Genomic DNA, 18,697 nt, shown 5'->3' with positions numbered 1-18,697 from the left:
GGTTGAGATGGAGACAAAACTGTTAGGACTGTAGCAGGATTTTCCTGGAAAAAACCAGTATGGGGCAGGTCTTGCAGAGGAAGGAAGCATTTGACTGAAGCAAGTTAGAAGTTAAAAATTTACTGCACAGTACCAATAGCTTTGCACCATTCAAAATACAGCTCTCATATTGTACTAAACTATCTGAAAAACTTCACACTTGGTAAGAGCAATATCCTCTGTGAAACCATACCATGTCACTGCTTCTAATGTATACCTCTTGGTTCTGGCAATTTTGCAGTTATTCCAACCCCCACCCCCCAAATTCCTAATGGATTTTTATGACAAGAAAAAGATGCAAGAAATATCAGAAACTATATCGGAAAATACAGCATAGTCATAAAACACTAAAAAATCTCTTATGGAAGGGAAAATCGTATTGCTCATGCTTCATTTGCTGTAAAGCAAATTATATTCAATTACTAAGTTGTCTTAGAAGGGCTGGAAAAATCCTGCTTGAAAACCTAGACAATTGCCGCCAATTAATATTGTCACTCTTGGCTTTAGATTGGTCTGTCATATTAACACTCAGTATCACACCAAATCATCATGTAGCTGATTTGGATTGTCTGAATATCTGTTGTAATGTGTAAACCATGACTTTTGTATTACATTGAGTCAGGATTCCACTCTAAATAAATAATTAAATAAATAATAAATAAATATTTTTAAATAAATAAAATAAATGTGTGTGTATGGGTATGTATACATGTATGTATAAATATACTAATCTCTCTCTAACTAATTATACAGCATATATATATTTAAATTTAAATCTGAAACCACTGTAAAAGTCTGACCCACAGACGGACACAATACAGAAGCCTGATGATGGCAGATGAGATTCTGCTGAAACGTTGCTACAACTTTAAAAGAACTACAATGACGTGGGAAAATACCTGAACCAAGCCGAACACCATACATGTAAGTACCCGAAAACTTAAGAAAACACACACACACACACACACACACACACACATATATATATATACACACACACTCCCCCGAAGAATGAAATATTTTGGGAAATATTAAAAAAGGCAGATAAAATATTTCCCCTAAAGGAGAAATGAAAAAATCTTAAGGGAGGCAGAAACCACCCCTAGATTCCCTGCCCCAAGCAGAAACTAAGGAGGCCAGCTTTTAGAAATGCAGATTTGGTAATCCATTCAGAAAGACTGGGTCAAGACAGAAACTCAGATAAGCAACAAACAAAAGGTTGACAAAATTAGCTCAGACAAGCACCTAGGATTTGCATTTCCCCTTTTGCCTATAGAGCCAGCCATGACCCCATAGGAATCTGATAACAGCCAATAGAATTTAAAGGACATGTTCTTGCATAGGAACAGAAAGCTCAAATACAAAATCCAAAGAAGGTATAAAACCCACCTACTGTCTCAACTCCATTTTGTCAGCTGCCCAGAATCACATGTGGTTGGTGGTTTTGCTTCATCAACAAACCTTTCTTTCCAATCAGCCTCCAGCCTCCATTTTGTTTCCAATTTGGGGGAAAATATGGTTAATCCTCCAAACATGTTAGCACCCCATTATATTCTTACACTCAGACTGAGTCAGAATAAGTGTGGAGTAATGTTCGATTGAAATACAGGGAGTCCTTGATTTACAACCACAATTGAGCTCAAAATTTTTGTTCCTAAGTGAGACATTTGTTAAGTGAGTTTTGCCCCATTTTACCACCTTTTTTTGCCACAGCTGTTAAGTGAATCATTATAGTTGTTAATGGTGAATTTGGCTTCCCTACTGACTTTGCTTATTAGAAAATCACAAAAAAGTGATCACATGACCCCAGGACACTGCAACCATCACAAATAAGAGACAGTTGCCAACTATCTGAATTTTGATCACATGACCATGGGGATGCTGCAATGGTTATAAGTGTGAAAAATGGTGATAAATCACTTTTTCAGTGCCATTGTAACTTTGCAGGGTCCAGCTGTGTTTATGCAGCTTATTAAACAGGCGTTACATGAACATCTCTACTGTGGTGTGTTGGTTTATTTAGATGACATTTTAATATATACAACCTCCATGGAAGAACATGTGATGTTGGTACGTCAAGTGTTGCAGAAGCTGCAAAACTCTACATTAAGCTCTCGAAGTGCGAATTCCACTGCACTTCACTGGATTATTTTGGGTGCCACGTATCGAATTAGGGCTTGCAAATGCATCCTTGTAAAGTTAAGGCGGTTTTGGAATGGCAAGCGCCGAAGACAAGGAAACAGGTGCAAAGTTTGCTAGGCTTTGCAAACTTTTATAGACATTCATATTAGGGTTCACACAAGTGGCCTTGCCCATTAACAGATTTATTGAAAATAAAACTGCTCAGAGAAAAACCCAAGCCTGGACAGCCCCTACAGTGGACTGATAAGTGTCACCAAGCCTTTGAAACCCTTAAACGGCTATTTTCCATGGCTTTCTCTCCAACTGCCATTGGCTGACACCCACAGACACAAGAATGACCTCAGAACTCATAATTTATACGCAGGGTTTCTTTTTAATCCAACTTGGTTTTCAGACAGAGCAGCAACAATAGACAACGAGTCCCATATGAAGCTAGCACTGGGAGCTTTCCTACCAGTGCTGCTTTTATGTCTTTTCCCCAAACACCACCCATCCAGCAGTCCACCCACTCAGGAGCCCTCCCCCTATTCAGGTTACTTCGGCTGCTGCCAATCCCCAACAGAAAACAAAGCCAACATCCAGACCTTGGATGTTGGCAGGATCAGTCCTGCCACTTCAGCTACTCTCTGACCTGTCAGCATTCCCCTCGTAGACCATCATGGAGTTTTGCTGCTGTCTGGCTGTGTCGTTTCAGAGCTGTGATGTGGCATCATTCCGTCATGTGCCATGGCCCCCACTTGTCTCAGCCTTGCATGCGTCATGCCACCACCACCCGGTCCCTTATCTAGGCGAGTCTGTGACTGCAGGTCAGACTTGACAGGCGGCTTCCCCTACCAGGAGTCCACCTGTAAGACATGAAAAAGGGCACCGGTTATATGATTCACAACTGTTACGGTCCTATCACCTTCCCCCTGGCTTGTCTGGAAATTGCTGGTGAAATCATCATACTAGTTTAATCACTAAATGAACTGTTGTATGTCAGAGACTATTGTATCTTCTGAAGCTTTCTTCAGAAAATGGATATCCTAGTTTTATAAATAGAACCTCAGTAGTAAAATGAAATTTGTTTTCACTCTGTGCAAGAGGCAAAAATCTCTTTGTTTTAGTCTGATTGTAGTAATGAAGCTGAATGAAAAATTAGCTTTTTTACCTGTCCATCCCTGGTTTTTTATTTATTTTAAAAACATGGAAAGTTAAAAAGATTTTGCTATATTACATCATGAAAAATTTTGTTTTTTTCTAAATCTGAGCTCCAAAGTTAGAAAAAAGAAAATGGGTAAGTTTAGAATTCAGGATGCAAAGAATTCTGACACTTGAGTTTCCAAGCTTTATTTATTTTTCAATTTCAAGATCTTTTGTTTTGTAGATTTTGTAGATATTCCAGAATGGAGATAATACAATACTAGTGAATCTTACATGGGTTGTATATTTGGCCAGCTAACACAACAGGAAACAGAAGGTAATGTGAACAGTATTTTGCATATTTCTCCAGGAATTCATTTAAAATGTTGACCAAGTTTGCCTATTAAATATATAATTTTCAGGCTAAATGGTATGATTAGAAAGTGAACATTCAAAGATAGCAATGCAATTCCGTACATACTTATATGCAGAAGTAAATCTTATTGATTCAGAAGGACTTATTCCTGCATAAATAATTTTTGTTGTTTTGAATAATCAATAATCTAATAATTCTCCCATTTAAGTCATGAAATATGAAATTGGTATCCAAACTGATCATAAAGAACCTGGTAGTCATTCCAACTATCTCTTCTTATTGAGACTTAGATCCATAAACAGTGGGATTTTTCTTTTAAGTAGGTATAAATAAGCTATGTTGTAAAGGGCTATGCTATTACAGTCATTAGGAAATTCCCTTTCATATTAAATATTCTCAGTGATGTTCTTGAGAAGGAAATGTCACCTTGAATAATTGTTTTAGAAGGGATTACATACGAATAACCTTTTCTACAATTATAGACCTAAAAATAACTTCTAACTAAGGGTTATGCACAAGGGACATGTAAAAGAAATCAAGATGGCAGCTTCAACCACTCTTTCCATTTTTAAATCTGTGTTACACATGCAATGCATGTAAAAGGGCTTGGGGCTTTGACTGTGTGGCTGTAGCCACTGTCTTGCATACCCCCACATCCTTGATAGCCTCTGGTTTTGGTACAGATCTTAGGTACCTGATCCAAACTGAGATTCAATATAAGATATTTTCTGATTAAGTGTTAACACCAGTGTACAAATGTGTTACCAGAAGTATGGCCCACCGTGTTTGATTTCTTGCTAAGAGCCTGACTTGCAACTTTAATGTTTTTCATCAGAAAAATTATCAATATGCACAAATATATACTTTCTTTCTCTACTCCTTTTCCTTCTTATCTGTTCTTATTTATGGACATTTAATTCAGATTAACTTTGTCAGTGAACATTTTGTCATATCTACTTATCTACAAGGATCAACATTGGAAAACAGATATAAATTTCCAGATTTATATCTTACCTCAACCTTGTGAGAATATAATCCTTCAAGATTTCAAATTGAATAAATAAGAACAGAACAGATAAGAGGAAAACTGCGTGGAAAAAGAAAATAAACCAGTTATCTATATTCAGTAGTATATTTCTTAAGTTTTCCATGGTAAGGAATTTATAATTATTATGTCTTGTTATATCCTGTAATCCAGACATGATTGTTGAAGTTAGAGGATTCTTGCAGTTTTGTACACTTCAGTAGGAAACAGCTAGTATTATCTTCTTGGAAACCTCAAACAATATAATTTTAGGGTTAGCAATTTTATTGCAATGCCAGCTACTTTAAAACCACAAGGTCATTGGGGTCAGAATTAACATTTATTTAGGTAGAATTTTAGAATATCTCAACCAATGTTTATCTGTTAAATCACTATATAGATCAGAAGTGTCAAACTCAAGGCCTAGGGGCTGGATCTGGCCTGCGGGGTGTTTAGATCTGGCCCGCGGGCCACAGTGGAAACAGAGAAGGACCAGCCCACGGTGCCTCTGCCAGACAAAACATTCCATTTTCGCTGGCAGAGGGTTGCAGGAGGCCATCACAGCTGAAAACAGAGCTCGCGAGGGGCACAAGTTTTTGCTGACAGAGTGCTCGGGCCACCACAGGCACCACCGACCTGAGTGATATTGAGCTGGCCATGCCCACCCTGGTCATGCCTACCCCAGCCTCCCAAGGTCAAACACTACCCTGATGCGGCCCTCAATTAAATTGAGTTTGACACCCCTAAGATAGATGGATCATTAGAATGCTCATATATAAATATATGTCATTCCACATTTGGTATCATAATGTTCTACATGCTCAAACACAAATCTGATGTATATAAAATATTTTGAATTGTATCTTCCACCTTGAATTGCAAAAATAAAGATGGAATATACATCTCATAAATAAATAAAAATAAAATGCAACAAAAATTATTAACATTAGGAATGCAGAATGATTTTCCTGTGAAATAACAGTTCAGAAACAACCTATTTAGAATGAATGAGATGAATATTCATACCTTGTGGATAATTCAGATGCAAAGAAGAATTTAACTGGCTGAGTTCGTTGTTCCATTTCATTTTTTTTCTGCCTGAAAGAAATATTTTTATCCCTGTACAGTACTCCTTTGTCATGCATCATGCAGTCTTCTCCAGAATATGCTGTTCCCATAAGTTCTGCGATACAATTCCCAGATTTTTCAATTTCCAGATATCTATCTATCTATCTATCTATCTATCTATCTATCTATCTATCTATCTATCTATCTATCTATCTATCTATCACCTATCACAACACTTCAATTTCACTGTACTTTTTATGATTCAAGGCAATTTATATAATCACAAAATACAATATCAGTTGTAACAGCAATTCAGGTCTGCCACACATCTTAAAAATATATAATTGTGTTTGTGGCTTTTATGTCTTTGTGAAATACATGTAAGGTGCTGTTTCATGAACTTACATACTGCTTCATAGTGTTTTACAGACTAAGGGTTTACAGAGTCAGCATATTGCCCTCAACAATCTGGGACCTCATTTTACTGACCTCAGAAGGAGGCAGCGACTAACACTATTTCCAACCTTCAGAAAAAGTGCACTACTTCTACGCTAGGCAATGCCTCTCTCAAAGAAGGCATGAGTCCAACTTACAGGAGACAGAGTTCATGCCACAGAACAGCCTATTCTCAATGTTTATAAAGTCAAAAATAATCCCATTGATTTTGCAAGACTGCAGTCTACTTGAGATCTTGTGAGTGATTTTGTCACCAAAGAACTTTGTGTAAATGTCACAGTGGTCTGTGCGGAGATTTTCTTCTACCTCTTATGTGTTATATTTGCATATTCAGCCAAGGTGATGAAGAAAACAATGATATTGTAGCTTCATGAACTATTGCATTAAACAGATTATCGGGTTTCTTTTCAGTCTGGGTTTACAACTGGATTTAGCAGAAAGATAAAGCAGCTTGATGGATGAGTTATACCAGGAAGAGACAAGAGAAATACATCCTGATTTCTTGGCAGGTACAGTTGATCCTAGTATACACTGAAATCGGAAAACATGGTTGGGCAGTGTGGTTTACTTGTTTGTTCTCTACAGAATTAGTTGGGGATTTGAAAAAGCTTCAGTTGATTTTATTTTAGTATGTATGTGCATAAATTTCTGTGCCAGCAATTTTACTGATACAGTGACTCTCGGCATCTTCACACACACACATATATACACATACTGATTTGAAACGGCTGAAGATTATTTTCAAGCTTAGAGCTACTTTTCATCAATAAACTGATGACATTTAGTTACATTCTTTTTTCCTATAAACTCAGAAGTGGACTGTTCTAGGGGCTGTCAGTGTTTTGAGACTGTAAAGAATGATATGTGGGAGAACAAGCTAAAAATAAACCTGAAAAAGATGAGTTGTTTCTGATTTTGCAGCCTGGATTCAGGATTTAGATAATATGCCTGTTCTGGATAAGCTCATACTCCAGTGTAAGGATTAGGTTTATATCTTGAAATCATTACTGGTAGTAAATTTATTATTATCACAGGACATCGTAACTGTGGTGGCAGGGAGGCTTTGATTGATAAAGTAGATGTATCTCTACATGGAGGACAGAGACCTAATTTGATGACTCAGTGTATTGGTAACATACACTGCTGTTATGGAGTAACTCTTGAAATTACAGCTGGCACAGAATGTGACAACATAAATAGTGAATGGTGGATTGCACAAGGTTTCATGTAACTCTAATGCTGAGTGAACTTGACTGTTTGACGCCTGTTTTCTAAGCCTAATTCAGAGTTCTCACAGTGGTATACTATATAAAGTAGAATTCTTTATTGGCCAAGTGTGACTGGACACACAAGGAATTTGTCTTGATGCAAATACTCTCAGTATACATAAAAGAAAAGATACATTCATCAAGAGTCAAGAATCATAAGGTACAACACTTAATGATAGTCATAGGGTACAATTAGCAATCAAACTTACACGCCCAAAATTATTAAGCCTAAACTCCTTGTTTATAGTCTGCCCCATTCTGATGCATTTATTATAAGAGATTGATTAAGCATGGCGAAAATAGTTCAAAAAATTGTCAGTAGTAATTAAACAAGCTTACTTACTATTGTTTAGCAGGATGCCAAAAATATATTTATTCATCCAGTCTTTTTTTGTAGTTTTTAAAAAGTGAAATACCTATAATTTAGCCCTTAGTGTTTTATATATTTTTTTTATTTCAATGTTGCTTTTATGGTTTTTAATTGCATTTGGTGGCCTAGCCAGAATCAGTAAAGAAGGAGTTTTTCTGAAATGAATATTTTCATTTTTAAAAAATAAAATAAAATACTTGTAACTGAAATATTTTGTTACATGTTTATATTTTATTGACAACGGGTTATATTAGCAAGGATAAGAGTAGGAATGTCAATAGCCCATAAAAAGTATTTATTACAACCTTAAAGTGTGTTCCTATTGCTATCACTTACTCCTTAGGCTGCTGTGAGGGAAGACTGATCTATGTATGTTACCTAATTTTCATCTTCTGAGGAGAATTCCTTTGGGGTTACAGATATCAAAGCTGATACCTAACTATGTGGTTCCATCATGTAACCTGCACTAAGTTGTCATGAGACCAATTTGTAAAAAATAGAATCACCGGTGTTAGTTTACACTTCTGGATGCTGCTCTGCAGAGCTAGCATGTCATGCTCTGAAGTCACCTATTATTTTCAGAACTTAATTTCTCTTTGGCCTCAGTGAACTTTTGAAAATAAGTACAGAGTATTTCAATGCCTGCCATTTTTTTTTCCAGACTCTGATTTCGAGAGATGAAGGTCCTGAATTTGGAGCTAAGGGCAGCTGTGTTACCTAGTGTAGCATGCTGTAAACTTTGGGAAACCAAAGTACATGCTCTCAGCTCATGCCTGCTCGGAATGTGTTCTATGATTTCATTCAGGTGGTGTGTCTACCAGCTTTTTACACTCCTAAAATGACAAATTTCATTTCTATTGTTTTTGTATTTTTTTATTCTGACATAAAAAGTTTTTGGGATACCTGATACCGTACTGCAGCCTAGCTGCTTCATTCTTCTTGTGCAGTGTGGAATAGCTTAGAAATGGAAAAAAGAAATTTAAAGTCTATTAGTGTGATTCTGAAGTCATTTACACAGAATCAGTGGTGGGATTCAACATTTTTTACTACCAGTAAAATGGCTTGGTGGGCGTGGTGTAGCTTGGTGGGTGTGGCAGGGGAAGGCTATTGCAAAATCCCAATTCCCTCCCCAGTGGTGGGATTCAAATTTTTTTACTATCGGTTCTGTGGGTGTGGATTGGTGAGTGTGGCAGAGAAAGGATACTGTAAAATCTCCAGTCAGAGGTGGTATTTGCCGGTTCTCCGAACTACTAAAACTGTCCACTACCGGTTTTCCAGAACTGGTCAGAACCTGCTGAATACCACCTTTGCTCCCCACCTCACTAACCTCCGTTCTCCTGTGCAGGGCAACAAAAGATAATCCAGCTGATCATCTGGGACTCGGGAGGCAGAGAATAGATGGGGGCAGGGTGGTATTTGCCGGTTCTCCGAACTACTCAAATTTTCTGCTACTGGTTCTCAAGAACTGGTCACAACCTGCTGAATACCACCTCTGCCCAGAATGGTAGACATAGTAGTAAAGGAAATGCCTTTCCTCTGATTTACACATTGCACGATGCCATGTCTGATCACTTGGACTGTTACTAAGTAAATGATAGCATCTTCACCTGACTTAGATCCTACAGTATGTCCTTTTTTGCTAGCGTAGTGTGAGAATATAAGCCTCCACATCGATCCAATACAGTAATAGTAACTTGTCTGCAAGTCATTTTGCACATCTAGTAGAGACATCTAGTGGCTTCAGTGCAGAAGATATAAAATAACAGACTCCTGCTGCCTGAAAATAAAGTGGCATACAATAGTAGCTCTTTGAGCTTAGGCTTAAGAAGGTGAGATCTCCACCGTATCCCATGTTGTGCTTTTAAGTTTTAGTCAGTCTTATGAACATAGTTTCATAATACAGTAACGGGACCTTTTCCCTGATTTTCTTTCAGGCCCTGGAATTTTAAATAAACTCTAAGGGCATCTTACTCAACAGCCTCACACACGTGAGCTTATTTTATTCCTACCTAGTACTTCTATACATTGACCTTTGAAAATGCAAACAGTCTGCAATTCTCCAGAAAGAAAAGTCTACAAATATGACTTCAGCAAACTAAAATACATGAAAAATGTCAACAAAGTAGTTATTTATAAAATGGTGAATCATACAAATGAAATATTGCTATATGTTTTAAGTGAACTACAATGATTAACAGGCATGAAAATCTACATACTACTAAAACTTTTGTATATTTTGATACTTTGTATTCTTGAATTGGGCAAAAACACTACTCTCAGAGTTGCATCTAATTGCGAGATGAACAGCAAATAAATGTAATCACAACCATAGTGTTGGAAGAAAAATCCGCTCCAGTTCCAAGCCAGGAGAAAAACACTGGAAATAAAATGGAGTCTGGCTGAAAGGATAAAAAGGTCTGTGCTTATTTGGATGGCAGAAACTTCAGTGACAGCAACTTAGGGTTGAAAACCTGCACATGATTGGTCCTTATACAACAACTTGGGATTGGGCCAGAACCAGTCCCTGATTGGCCACTTTTTGGGACTGTTCTTATTAGTTAGTAGTTTGAACTGATTGCACATTTTCATTGGTTAATAAGGCAGCAGCTAACCCTATAAAGGGTTACTGCTGCCCATAGCATCGCTCTGTTCCATTCTGATTCCTGTTATTATTAGAGTTGAAGTCACTGGTCAGATGTCTGGTCTCCGTTATTCTCCATGTAACAGTCTGTGCTTATTTGGATGGCAGAAACTTCAGTGACAGCAACTTGTTTCTGGGGTGGATGAGAAAGTGGGGTTGAGATAGGTGGGCTTTTATAGATTGTTTGGGACTTCATGATTGAGATGCCTGTTCCTGTGTATGAACATGTTCTTTAATATTCTAATGGCTCTTGCCAATTCCTATGGGGCCTTGTAGGGGTCGTGGCTAACTCTACAGGCAAAAGGGGAAACGCAAATCTGTTTGTCTGACCTAATCTTGTCAACTTTTGGCTTGCCTAATTGTTTTGCTTATCTGGAATTTCTGTTTGCTTTTTGCTTATGAATAGAGTGGTCCAATCTTTCTGAATGGATACAAAATTTCCTGAAGATTGGCCTCTTCATGCTTCTGCTTGAGGCTGTTTTCCTATAGCAGGAAGACTGGGGCTGCTTTCTACCTTTGTTAAGATTTTTCTCCATTTCTCCTTTAGGGGAAATATTCTATCCTGCCTCTTTTTAATATTAAGAATAAATAATATTTTAATGTGTGGATGGGAGGGCCTTCCTACAATAGGGCAAAACACCATCAACAAAGATACTTCAAATGGGCTAATTTACAGATTCCTGGGACACATTCCCAAGGAAATGATATTTTGGAATTTTTTTTTTGCCACTGCTGTTCAGCACCACTGCCATGCTTCTGCAATGAGCCACAATCACGTGACCCTCAATTCTGATGTTTCCTGACAAGTCCCCACAAGTTTGATGAGGAACCTGGAAGGAGACGAGGCTCCTACACTTCTTGCCATCTTCCTACTAGCAAAATCTTTGCTTGTGGGAAACTTGTACAGAAGAAATCAGTGCAAAAATGGCCCAGTGCCTCTGTACTTGCACTGCATCATGCTAGCCATTTGTGCGAAGGGGAGGAGAGGGGGAACAGGATGGGAGGGAAGAAGGAGCAAAGACAGCGTGCAGTTTGAAGTTTTCTTTGAGAAAGTTTGTTTGTTTATATATTTCTTGCATTTATATTGCCGCCTATTTGCCCATGGCGACTCAAGGTGGTTTACAGAATATAAAACCACATTTAAAACAATAAAAACTAACAAAAAGAATCAAACAAATAAAATACAATACAATATAACAAAATCACACACCCCCCAACTCCCACCCCTGCCCCAATGACAGCAGATCACATGAACCATTTAATGGGTTCCATCTTGCTCTGCGTTCCCCAGACCCACTGGCAGAACCAGGTCTTCAGCGCCTTCTGGAAGAGTATTAGAATGGGGGCCATTTCAATCTCTGCGGGAATGATGTTCCACAGAGAGGGAGCCACCATGGAAAAAGCCCTTCTTCTGGGTCCCACCAGGTGTATCTCCCTCAGGGATGGGACCTGCAATTCCCTGCCTCCCCGATCTGATGGGTCAGGTAGATGTGACAGGCAAGAGACAGTCCCTCAGATAATCTGGTCCCCAAGCCATGAAGGGCTTTAAAGGTGACAACCAGCATCTTGAATTGCATCTGGAAGCAAATTGGCAACTAATGCAGCTCCCACAGGAAAGGTGATACATGTGCACACTGGGGTCTTCTCAAAACGATGCGGGCCACTGCATTTTGCACCAACTGGAGCTTCCGGATGCTCTTCAAGGGCAGTTCCATATAGAGCGTGTTGCAATAGTCAAGACAGGAAGTGACTACGGCATGAGTGACTGTGAGTAGAGACTGTTGGTCCAGGAAAGGGTGTAACTGTAGCACAACCCGCAGTTGCACAAAGGCCCCCCTGGGCACAACTACTACCTGCTCTTTGAGCAGGAGTCGTGAGTCCAGGTAAATCCCTAGATTATGCACAGGGCAGTGGTGGGATTCAAATTTTTTTACTACCATTTCTGTGGGCATGGCTTGGTGGGGTGGTGTAGCTTGGTGGGCATGGCTTGGTGGGCCAAGGGGAAGGATACTGCAAAATCCCCATTCCCTCCCCACCCCACTAACCTGCTTTCCAGCTCTGTTCTCCTGTGCAGGGCAACAAAAGAAGACCCAGCTGATCAGATGGGACTTAGGAGGCAGAGAATAGATTGAGGGCAGGACCAGTCAGGGGTCATATTTGCTGGTTCTCCAAACTACTCAAAATTTCCACTACTGGTTCTCAGAACTACTCAAAATTTCCACTACCAGTTCTCCAGAACTGGTCAGCATCTGCTGAATACCATCTCTGGCACAGGGTCTGTTTGGGGTAGTGCCACCCCATCCAAGACCAAAGGTGGCAATTCTCCCTGAGCCGATGAACCTCAAACCCAGAGCCACTTGGTTTTGCAAGGGTTTAGTTTCAACCCATTGCTCCCCATCCAGACCCTAACAGCCTCCAGTCACTGTGAGAGGGAGGACCAGCAACACTTAACTCACCACGAGCTGAGACATGCAGCTGAGTATCATCAGTATATTGGTGATACTTCAGTCCATGGTGATGGATGATGTCACCCAGTGGCTTCATATAAATGTTGAAGAGGAGCGGAGAGAGTACTGAGCCCTGTGGAACTCCGTAAAGCAGTGGGCGAGGGTTGGATCTCTCCCCTCCTACCAACACTGAATGAGAGTGGCTTCAGAGGAAGGAAGTGAACTAGGACAGCTCAAGACCTCCCACTCCCCTGAAGCCGCCTCAGAAGAATCCCATGATTGATGATATCAAAAGTCGCCGAGAGGTCAAGTAGAGCAAGGATGGATGCACTACCCCTATCCCAGTCCTGCCAGAGATCATCCAAAAGTGCAACCAATGCTGTTTCTGTCCCAAACCCAGGCCTGAATCCTGACTGGTAGGGGTCGAGATAATCCATTTCATCCAGAAACCTTTGGAGCTGCCACACGACCACCTTCTCAACAACCTTCCCCAAAAAGGAAAGATTGGAGACAGGTCGGAAATTATCCAATCAGGTGAAGTTCAGCGATGGCTTCTTAAGAAGAGGGCAGACCACAGCCTCCTAAAATGCTGGGGCACCATCCCCTTCTGTAGGGAAGTATTAATCACCACCAGAGTCCACCTGCCTGTCACCTCCTGGGAAGCTTTCACAAGCCAGGAGGGACATAGGTCTAAAACACAGGTGATTGTGCGCGTACTCCCTAGGATCCTATCTACTTCCTCAGGAGCAACAGGGTCAAACTGTTCCCAGATAACAGGTAAGAACCTGCCTCAGGAGCTTCCACCAGACCAGCAACCACACCGGCACCTAACTGGGAACGAAGTCGAGCAATTTTGTCTTCCAGAAAATCTGCAAATTCCTCAGTGCACCCCTTCAGGTGGACCTCAATCTCCTCCTTCCCCAGGAGGTGATGGCTTACCTTAAAGAGGGTCGCTGGGAGATCATCTGCAGATGCAATTAGTGTGGATAAGTATTTACACTTCACCGCACGAATTGCCATGAGGTAGGCCTTAGTAGCAGCTCTTACCCATGTTCGATCGAGTTAATCCCCTGTCTTCCGCCAGCAGCACTCTAGACATCTCCTCATGTGTTTCATCCCTCTCAGTTCCTCTGTATACCATGAGGCACAGAGAGTTCTATGGGTGAGGAGAGGTCGCAAGGATGCAATCCTATCCAGAGCTTCAGTCATCTTCCTATTCCAAACAGTGACTAAGAGCTCAGCTGGACTGCACAGTAGATCTGCATTTATAGCCCCCAGCTCCCTCTGGAATCCATCCAGGTCCATTAGTCGACGGGGTGGACCAATCTAATAGGTCCTGCCTCCCTGCATGGGGGTTGTATGTGTGTATAGCTTTTGAGAATCTCATTGTCACCAGACTATGATCTGACCATGACAAGGGGACCAAGGACAGGTCCACCAATTCCAAGTCACATAGGCACTGCTCTGACAAGAACACCAAATTGGATGTGTGACCACTATTATTAGTTGGGCCCTGGATGACCTGGGACAGGCCCATGGAAATCATGGTTTCCATGAAATCTCAGGCTACGTCCTCCCCCGCTCCCAGGGAAGGCAGGTTGAAATCCTCCAGAACTATAAGCCTGGGGAATTCCACTGCTAGCTCTGCGGTGAGGTCCAGCAGCCCAGATAGGGAAGCTGCCACGCACCAGGGAGGCTGGTACAGCAGCAGCAATCCCACCTGATCCCTTGAACCCAACCTAAGAAAAAGGGTCTCACAGCCGGGCACTTGTGGAGCAGTACCTCTAGAGGCTACTAGAGATTTTGTGATAACAACAGCCAAACCTCCTCCCCAGCCCTGACGTCTAGACTGGTGCCATGCTCGATAACCCACCGGGCACATTTCTACGAGGAGAATGCCTCCTTCTGCGCCCAGCCAAGTCTTGGTTATACAAGCCTTGAAGCTTTCTTTGAGAAAGTTGCCTTCTGTTCAAAATTGTGATAAACAATTTTGTGTCAGTTGTGTGAACCAAACTTTGGAAATCTTAACATAAAATATATGTAACCATAAAAGCTTGGTATAGGTATCTGAAGATATCCAAAAGAAAGGCAAATAAGCTTCTCAATGGGTGCTGCATTCAAGTTTATGCTAATCAGCCTCAAACCAAGATTCTTTTGTCATATTTCAAAATATTTGGAAGCACTTCTTCCCAATATGGCAGTATTTAGCAAACTGTTAGATCGGGTAGATCGGTTCCCACAGAGACGCGAGACCAAGTGTACATTCAGCTCTTTATTTCAGTGTTAAGACCTGTACAAGATCTTGGAGCCGCGGCAGCCCTTCATATAGGGATTGCTCACAGCTTGGCGGCCAATGACAGCGCTTTGAATCTCCCGCGATCGGCTCGGCCAATCGCGGTTGATTCTTAGTGTGCCAATCATGGCCGTTCAGTTGACCAATCGGGTTGCGGTCCGTGTGGACCAATCAGAATTCAGTGTTTGGAGAATGCTAATATAGAACACCAACCTTGTATGGCATTGCTACTTTTCTTGCTGGAGTGTGTTTATTGGAGCAAGATGCTTATTTCTACCAAAACTAATCATTAATCCTTAACATTCAAAGCAATCTTTTTCTTAGTTAGGGCTATGCAGAAGCAATGAAGAGCAGAATGCAAAGATAAAGGAACCTTTTAGTAGCCCAAAACTTCAGTACAGTAGTGACCTAGATCTATGATAGGTAGCATATATTCTGAGCAACATAAAAAGTTTCCCCTTTAGCATTTGAAAAGACGAGCAGGAAATTATCATCAATGGCACACCAGACTTTTCACTCTGACTCCTGACACCCTTGCACTCAAGAACTAATCTTAATTTAAACTCTCTATTAACACTGCCCAAGTGCTAAAAATCTTGTCCTGTCATTAATCCATTTACAAGAGCAAATTTTGGCTAGTCAGAAATGTTTCAGGATCTTTGTAAGTGGCAAAGACCTAATGACATACTTTGGAAAGTTTCTATTTTCCCCCACAGGCTCCAAAGTTAGAACTGGCACTTTTTCCTGTGGTGTAGCTGCTTTGATGTCACTGCCTTTCTTGTGCTGTCCTTACAAAGTCATAATGGACAGGCAGTCCTTAAGACCACATCTGTGGTTGTCATGGTCAAAGCTAGATATGCTTATAGGAAATACAGTATGCTTGGGGATAAGGTAATGTTTGCCAGTCCAAATCCTTGTGTAAAAGTCATACTACATGATGTAGTATGTTTTGAGAAAAAGTTAGAGAAATTTGGTACATGTCTGGAGGGTGATGACTGACATTGATGGCATGCTTGGGAAGACCCCTTAAATTATTCTAACATCTTTTTTTATGCAGCAGAGCCTATAGATCTGAAAAACCTGAGGATCTCCAAACTGCATTTTAACTGTTTTTTCTTCTCTTTTTACCAATTTGTCCCTTTCTGTCAATCTATTTCCTCCATTCCTATTCTTAGTTGCCATTTGCCATTTGTACTTGCTTTCTGCTTAGATCAGAAAATACAGGAAGATTTGGTTAGCTGTCATGTGACCATCAATATTTTGACAAGGACATTACACTTCTACCTTCAAAGGGCTAGGAATCCTTTTGGGAGTAGAGCTGGGATTTACTTGTCTAGCAATGAGCAGAATCGAAAAATTAACCACGTTATCTGAAACTATGTCATACTTAAGCCCCAACTCCCCTACAGCACTGCAAAAAATAGGAATGATAAGATGTTTTGCAATACTAAGGCTGGCTAGGATATCGTTTATGATAGTTCAATTCTATATACATGCTACTCAGAACAAAGATTCATTCAGATGAATGTGCAGCTAATTAGAATTACTTATCATTTTAGTCTTCATGTGCTTGTGTGTATATAATCTCCTATATTCTTGGCTTGAATTTAACCCTTTGACTGAATTAATTTTGTTTCTGTAGTATTTCAACTAATTCATCCAGGTGAGAAAAAAGCAATTCAGTGTTGAATCAGGTTAGATTTTAGCTTTGTGCCTCCCTTTTCTGTACAATGTTCTGATTCAATACTAAACTAACATGCCATTATCTAATTATAGAGTGGGACATTAACCATTAACAACATAATTACCCATTTAGCACATCAGCAGTCATGATCTCTGTAAGAATAAAAGAAAGCGCGACCTGGTTTTGCTCCGAGAATAACAGAAATATTCCAGAATCATCAGTTTTTGGTCTTAAATAACTGCCAATCTGCTTTGGCAATGTTTTTAGACAATAGCAAAACATGGGTTCTGCAGGGTATATAATTTTTAAGAATGGAGGGGAAAATAGGGCAAGCACATATCAACGGCTTATTGTAGTACAGGACAGTAAGGACACATGACATATGAAAGATGCAACCTTGGCTAGATAAGAGACGAGTTAGTGTTACATCTGTTTGTAAGACTTGGCAGGGAAAGTGTATGACCTCTGCCAGTAAGGACTAATGAAAGAGTTCAACTGGCACTTTTCCCCTGGCAATGGGAAGATCTCAATCAAGTCCTTAGTTTGAAGCTCAGGAAATGGGGTTGTTTTATAAAAAAACATTTCAGACATTTATTTCTAACTACCTAACTACCTCAATTCCAACTACAACTGGCCTTAAATGCAAGCTACTCAATGCAAGAAGCCTTGTGAATAAAATACCTGAATTTCTCATCTTATTAAATATGGCTAAATTCGACATCATATTTGTCTGTGAAACATGGCTCAATGCATCTCTCCCTGACTCCATTACCACAGTAAGAGACTATCATGTTTACTGATCAGATCATGAAATCCATAGAGGAGGTGTTGTTGCTATCTTGTATAAAAAGTCCTTACATCTAAAAAACATCCAAGTTACCCAAGAGCTTGCTCTTCCTGAGACCATCGTCTGTGAACTGTACTTAAATATCACATTTCGATTCTTACTGTGTTACAGAGCCCCTGATTATGACATCGAACACGTAAACAAGCTAAATTCACTACTAACATGGGCAACATCTTGCCCACACACTTTTATCTTTCTTGGTGACTTCAATCTACCTCACATTAACTGGACCCTAAACAAATGTAAAACTGAACTCATACATGCAACCTTCTACAATGCTGTAACAAACCTAGGACTGCAACAACTAGTAACCAACAATACTAGACTTAACAACTGCCCCGATCTCATCTTCTGCAATAGTTTGAATTCAATTTACAGAATACAAATTAAAGAAACCTTTTCCAACAGTGACCACAGCATGATTGACTTTTGTCTTAACATACGTCCACACAAACATCAACACAACAATGTGATCCCCAATTATAACTTCAAAAAAGGCAACTATGATCTTATAGACAACGATCTGATTGGCAATTTCTATTCACTGGATGCAATACTGTTGAAGACCATTACAACATATTTTTACTTGAAGTCAAAAGAGTCATCAAACTATATGTACCAATAACAACTCCAAAAACCAGAAAAAACAGATTACCCATAACAATAAGGAAGCTTCAATCCAAAAAGAGATCACTTTGGCAGAAAAACAAATCTAGTCATGTTGCCAACTTCAAAAGCCAATACAAAAATTTATGCCACCAGATAAAGACTGAATGCACCAACTATCACATTAAACAAGAGGAAAACCTTCTACGCACCAATTCCACCTGCGCTTTCTACAATTTTGTAAACAACAAACTAAAAGACTCAAGGTCCATCCCACCCCTGAAAGGACCTAATGGTAAAGACTGCAACGACGA

The 18,697-nt window shown here is 40.0% G+C and overlaps 1 pseudogene; it reads right to left on the bottom strand.

Annotated features, from left to right (window-relative positions):
* Positions 1 to 14,015: 14,015 nt before the first annotated feature.
* On the bottom strand, positions 14,016 to 17,058 carry LOC148130199 (uncharacterized; annotated as a pseudogene).
* Between the last annotated feature and the right edge of the window lie 1,639 nt (positions 17,059 to 18,697).

The sequence above is a fragment of the Notechis scutatus genome, chromosome 6 (assembly GCF_049901735.1).
Source record: "Notechis scutatus isolate UNSWTSFEM ecotype Mainland chromosome 6, rNotScu1.2, whole genome shotgun sequence".
NCBI lineage: Eukaryota > Metazoa > Chordata > Lepidosauria > Squamata > Elapidae > Notechis > Notechis scutatus.
The sequence above is the reverse complement of the archived record's forward strand: the minus strand, read 5'-3'. Positions and strand labels throughout refer to the sequence as shown.